We start from the raw sequence: 6,809 nt of genomic DNA, 5'->3' as shown, positions 1-6,809 counted from the left end.
TTAATTATAGCCCTTTAAGAACATCTGCATTTCATAAAGGACTAAGTTTCCTTCCCCTCAGGCTGCCCCTCCTGAGACATCCCTCTCCAGGCTGCTGGGTTACACAGTAATTACAAGCCACAAGTACCTGACATCACCACCAAGTGCAGTGCATTATGGTTTCGAAAACAAGAGGAACAATATTGCTCAAGATGGGGCTGAGCCAAAACCCCAGCTCCAAACACCATCATTTTTTCTGGCAGAGCTGAGAGCCAGGGCCCTGCGTGGCAGCCAGGGCCCCCTGGAAATGTCACAGGCAGAGAATGAAGGAGCTTTGGGAAGGAAAGTGATATTTCTTCTGCCTTTAAATACGTGCAGGGCATCACTGGGAGACCTGCAACCCTTCTGCCACCTCTGCCCTGGAGGCAGAGCCCCCTTTGTCCCATCCAGCCCAGGGAACATGAGGGTGCTGGAATTACCAGACATAATTTTGGGAAGGGATTTGGGCTGGATCCAAAGCAGCTCTGGGATGGGAGCAGGCAGCACCAGCCCCACAGCAGCACAACATCCCAGGGAGCTACGGGGAAGGCACAGTGTGAGAGGTTTGGGTTTGTTCCCTCCCTTGGGAGGAGGCAGAGCCTGCCTTGAGAGAACCTGCAACAAGCTTATCTGTGTTCCATACATACACACATAATAGATGCACATCATTTGGCTTATGGCCACCAAAGTGCACTCTGCTGGTACCTAAAGCAAAGCCCTTAATGGGGTTTTATGTGGTGAATCCCTCTCCTCCTCCCCTCCAGAGACAGGGGCTGGTTCTGGGGTGAGAGCAGGGCAGGAGCATTGGCCTCACCAACCTGCAGGAGCAGCTTCCATGACCCACCAACTCCTTGCTTTGCTAAGCTCTCGAGGCCAGGTCTCTTTCCTTGTTCATTTATCAGCTTGTTTCCCTGCAGAGAGGAGCTGGTTAGAGGAGAAAGAGTGTGATTTTCAGTCCACAGAGCAAGCAATTTGCTTTTTAGGGTTGCTTGCCAAAACCACATTCCTGCTTCAGCTCCCAGCCCAAGCAGAGGGGAGACTGAGATCAGAAACAGGAGCCAGGGACTGATTTTGCTCTCTCTGCCTCGTGTGAGCTGAGCTCACTCAAGGGTTGAGGCATCCTCTGTACCTTCACATCTGAACAACAAGCAGAGAAAGCAAAAACCACAGGATTTCCTCTGCTGTCAGCAATACCCAATAAATTCACAGCAAGAGTGAGCCTTTAAAAGAAAAAATAAAACTAAAAATCCCCCAAACCAGACACTTTATCCTTTCCTGGTCTAATTGGGGAATAAACTTAATATCTAATTTTAAGGGTGAAGTGAAAAGGGAAGGGATGAAAGGGAGCTGAGGCATTGCACCCAGCAGTGATCACAGGCAGCAGGCTGGGGCTGCAGCTCCAGAGGAAGCAGCAGCTCTGCCTTGATGTGCTCTGAGCCAGTGGGGCTGGGGCACGAGTCAGGCCCTTCTCTGCCCCATAGGGCTGGTGGGAGCCCGTGCCTGCCACCACCAGAGCCTGGGAAACCATGGGGAACAAGGAGCAGCCTCAGCTGGGAGCTGCTGTGTGCTGGGAGGAGCTGGGGCACTGTGGGTGCTGGGTGTGAGGGGCTGAGCTCAGCCTCCCTCATCCTGGCTGCAGCCCCACTCAGGTTAGTGGGGTGGCTCCTGGGTGATAACCCATACATGGATTATGCCTCTGTCCCAAAGTAGCCTTTAAAATGCCTTGGAACTCAATTAAAGGGTGCTCTGGTGGTGCAGGGACTTCAAAATGGCTGCTGCCTTGCACCTCTGTGGGAGCCAGGCTGGGGGTGGGAAGCCCAGCTGGGGACATAGGGCCTGACCCCTCTTCCCTCAGTCCCCACTCTGCTGCTCACTAGGCTCCCTCTGCTCTCCTGCTGGTTCAGGACCATCTCTCCAGCAGGATGTGCCCAGCTGGTGACACAGGAGTGTCACAGGAGTGTCACAGGAGGGTCCCTCACCATGGCTGCTTAGCACAGCCATGAGGCCTGGAAGCTGCACACTCAGCTTTCCCTCACTTCTTCCCAAAGCCCCACCAGGCTTCTGAGCATCACAAAGCTCTCCCTGCTCCCCATAACAGTGGGGACAAGGGGCTGCTCCTGGGGAGCCCTGGACAGGTCACCTGGGGCACTCCTGGGGCTGTGTACCCCAGGTCCCCTGGGTTCGGTGCCACTGAAGCAGTCCCCAGGGAGAAGTGGCACAGCCCCAGAGTGGGGACCTTGCTGACAGCCAGCCACCCCTTGCAGCTCCCCCTCAGCTTTGCAGTCCTCCCAAAGACACCCTGCAATTCCCCAAATGGGGGTGATTCCTTAAGGAAAGATGAGAATTTTGTGCTTGCTTGTCTTTAAAGAGCAGTTTACCAAAGTAATGCCTACTTTTGAGATCTGTTTCTTCTTTTCCTTGCTTTCTCTTCCACAAATCACCCCCTACCTCTGCTGCCTGTGGAGCACCCAGCCACGCTCCAGAGCAGTGCTCCCATCTGGGGTGCTGGCCACCCTCTTGTTTTTGGGTGTGATATCACTTCAAGGACAGTTTAACATGCATTGCATACTGCTCCTCAAAGGGTTTTCCATGTGCATGAAGTGAAGCTCTGGGTCCTGCAGGGAGGTGCTGTGAAGTCCCAGGGATGGGGTCAACAAGGTCCTGGCATCCTGGTCCATCCTCTGAAAGAGCTGGTGGCCCCTTCCACCAGCAGTGCTGGGGTTGTTCTTAAAATGAGTCTCTTGGCTAATTATTCTGTCTCCCCATTGCCCTTCCCTTCTCCTGTCTACAGCCCTTCCATCCTGTGCGTTTGCTTTGCTGCTCCAGCCTCTCCTCCTGCACAGCTGCACAGACATCAATGGTTGCAGCAGCTTTTGTCCAACCAGGAGCATCCCAGAAAAGCCTGGAGCTGCAGGAGGAAAGCCATGGTGCTCCTCAGTCCCCCTCACAAAGCCAAAATGCCACCCAAGGGCACGAAAGCACCACTGGGCTGATGCCCCCCCTGATGCCTCAGGTTTTGGCTTTTATGTTTTTCAGATTCTGTGCTGCTTTAGTGTGTGGGTCTGAACTTCAAGTCAGGGGATGGTGAGCTCTGTGCACAGAGCAGGGAGACAAAACAATTCCTGCTCCAGCTGGGCACCAAGGACAAATGATCCAAATCTCAGCCCAAGAGCACAAACACCGTGGGCTGGAGAGAGAAAAACAAGGATGGGACTGCATGGGCTAAAGCTGGAATGGGACAGTGAACTGCAAGATGCAAATGGAGCAGAACTGATCCCAGTGAGAGACCCCGTGCCTGGTCGTGCATTTTGGGACCATTTTGGTTCATGTTGAGTGCAGCCCTGGCTGGGCTCTTGTGCTGCCCAAGGTGGATCCATTGAGGAGATCCTTTTATTAAATCTCTGCTTTATTCTTTAGCTCTGTCCAGCCTCAGCTCTAGCTTAGCCTTCACAAGGCATCACCCACTTAACAGTTTCTTAACATTCAGAGGTTCCCCCTCCATTTCCACAGTGACACAGGGATAGAGGGCACGGCCCAGCTTGGCAGGCTGGCATGTCTTTAGGGCAAATACATCCTTCAGTGGGAAGGAAAAGGATTTGTCTGTGAAGGATTTGTCTTTCTACATGCAGAGAAAAGATATTTATATAAAAAAAAAAAAGGCTTGTAATGTACCAGAATACCTTCCTCCCTCACCAAAGGTCAAACTTAGATCCAATTTCAGTCAGGAGGGAGACGTCTGTCAGACAAGCACTAATCACTATTTAGTATTCATATTCACCTATTAGAAGCTCCATGCTGTAAACATGTCTATGAATTAACAAGGCATCTGGCCTCTCTTATACAATATGAGCAGCTTGGATCATAAAGTGTCTGCAGAAAATAAAAAGTGCCTTCCATCTGTCTCTCCCAAATATCACTGCTATCACCAAAGCAAACAGAGCGGCTCTTCCAAGGCAGCGCCGGCCCCCTCCCCCAGAACGTGTTAGTCAAACAAAAACAAGCGATTCACCCAGAGCACTTGACAGATCTGAAACGGCTCCGAGGAGGAGCCAGGCGCAAATTAAGAACTGGGGAAAAATTAGCTGAAAGATAACTGGGGGGGGGGGGGTGTGGAAAAATGCTTCCTAATAACAAGGTCTTTTCTTAGCTCTGTGAGTAATTACCCACAGTGCTGGCGCTGCTGAAGCGTGGGAAGGTCAGTGGTGCCCGGCAGAAGATGCATGGGCATGCCAGGACCTGTGCCAGGCCAGTGCCACCGTGGGAATTGCTGTCCCCAGCTGTGACACCTCTGCAGCTGGTGGCAGAGAAGGGTGCTGCGGGATCATGGTGACCCTTGGGAGGGCCAGAGGGTTCACTCAGCCCTGCAGTGTGAAAAACCAGACAGAACCAGAGGACAGAAACTCTGACAGAACCAGGGGACACAGCCTCAAGCTGCACCAAGGGAAATACAGGTTGGATATTAGAAAAAAGTTTTTTACAGAAAGGGTGATAAAGTTCTGGAATGTTCTGCCCAGGGAGGTGGTGCAGTCCCCATCCCTGGGTGTGTTTAACAAAGCCTGGATGTGGCACTGGGGGCCAGGGTTTAGCTGAGGTGTTGGGGCTGGGTTGGACTCAATGATCTTTAAGGTCTCTTCCAACCCAGTGATTCTGTTAAAAACTGAAGCCCAGGTGGCCCTGAGCCATCAGGGAAAGGCCTTGTGCATGGCTGCCCAGGGGACAGCTCAGCTCCAGCAATGCCACCATCACAGACTGGCTGCAAGTCCCATCCCAGCTCCATGGGCTGTGTTTTCCCCCTAATCCAGAGCCCTTCAGCTCCTCACTCTGCTCCCTGGGTGTCTGTGTGAAATACATGAGAGCTGATGGTTGGTAATTTGTGCCTGTTCCCAGTCCATGGGGCAATTCCAGAGGAGCTGTGCCAGTGCAGGATACCAAAGTGAGCTGCAGGCACCAGTGAGGATGGGAGCTGCCCTGCTGGCTGTGGGAGGAGAGGGCTGGGGCAGCCCCTCTGATGGTCCCTGCTGGGTTTTTGAGGTCAGTGGGGACAGCCAGAGGCTGGTGGTACAGCAGGAGCAGCATCAGAGGTGGGGCAGGAGACCTCCCATCCCCACAACATCCACTCCCCTTGTCTCCATGCTCCCTGTCTCACTGCCTTTCCTTGCCTGGTTCCCCAGCCCACTCCAGATTCCAGCTCTGGTGCTTCCCAGGGAAACCCAGAGTGGCTTTCTGCTGGCTTAGCTCCTGCCAAGGACTGCATGGGCCTCACGTGAAGGCAGGACCTGGAGCAGAGGGATCATCACTTTTGGGGGCAGCTGCTCACCCGAGAGGCTCCAGGTCCCCAGGACATCACTCGTGCCCTGGTTAAAGCTGGTGGCCTTAAACCAACTCAGGCTTCTCCATCTCAAGGGAAGGGAAGGTCTGCTCTAAACCCCGGCGTTGTTTTCCAAAGATAAATTTAAACCAAGGGGAAGGAAGAATGAGGTTCATAAATCAGGCAGGCCTGAAAGTGAGGCATGAAAAATGAATGAACAGAGTGCATGTGCGAGCGCTGCCGCCCAGACCCCGCTGGCACAGCCCACCCTGGCTGGCAGCCCCCAGCCCAGCCCTCCCACAGCCCCCAGCCCACCACACTACCCCAGGCAGACGTGATCCTGCCATTGCTGCCCCTTCCCCAGCTCAAATCCACACACAAACACCTCTATGGCCTTTAAACTTGAGCTGCCCGGGCTGTGATGGGCTGGGTGGGATCCAATCCCTGTGCTCCATCTCTGCCTCACTCCACTTCCCTTCCCAGGTTTAAATGAGGTTTTTAAGCTGATTGGACTGCATGAGATGTTTAAACTTAAAACCAGGGGAGGAGAGGGAAGACATGGCTTTCTGGAAGTGCTTCTCACATCCCCCACACGCGTGGATGACAGGAAGAAGAAAACCAGGAGGCTTCCAGACCTCCCAGCTGCAGACATCTGAGGAGTTGGCTGTATCCAGTGAGCCTCTCTCCGCTCCCTGCCTGGCCAACAAGCTGTTCCTAGAACAGCAATGCAGAGTAGTCTGTCTCCTCAAAATCATCTCCTGGGACAGCATCTCCCTGGGAATGGGGCTGGAGCAGCCTGGCTTGGTGACGGACTCAGACAGGGGGATCTGCACCTTGCCCTAAGGCTTTGCTGTGTGGGGTCCTCAACGTGCAGGCCTGCCTTGGATGGCTGAGAAACCCTCACAGTTTGCAGCTCCAAGTGCATCAGGGGTTGTGACCACAAATATTTGCATTTTGCAAAGGAAAGAGGCCCCAACCAAACAACCAAACAAACCCAAAGTGGCTGCAGCTGCTGGGCTGCGATGTGACAAGGCAAGTTCTGAAAATACCCACCTGTGTCATTTGCCAAGCAAATAATTCAAAGAAATAATTCAAGCTGGGGCTTAGGGAGAAATGGTGGGAGAGTGGCCAGTGGCTGAGACATCCCAGAGCAGCTGGTATGGAGCTGGAAAAGGTGGGAAGGAGGGAGAAGGAGGAATAATGATGGGGAAATTTGATTTTGGCTGCCTGCGGGGTGACCTTAAGTGTCCCATCTGAGAGACCTGTGGCTGGGAAAAGGCCTCATTGAGCATCACCATTCAGAACATCACCAGAATCCATCCTTACATCCTTCTGCTGGGGAAAAGCCTCTGAAATATCAGTGTTTTCCTTCCCATAAGGATTTACCTGCCTCTGTTATGCTGTGTTAAGCACTTGCAGTGCTGCAGAAATCTGCTACAGAAGATTCCCAGCCACTTCCAGGGCCAGGCAGCACCTCCACAGT

This window comes from Melospiza georgiana, chromosome 21, assembly GCF_028018845.1.
Source record: "Melospiza georgiana isolate bMelGeo1 chromosome 21, bMelGeo1.pri, whole genome shotgun sequence".
NCBI lineage: Eukaryota > Metazoa > Chordata > Aves > Passeriformes > Passerellidae > Melospiza > Melospiza georgiana.
Note: the sequence above shows the minus strand (reverse complement) of the source record.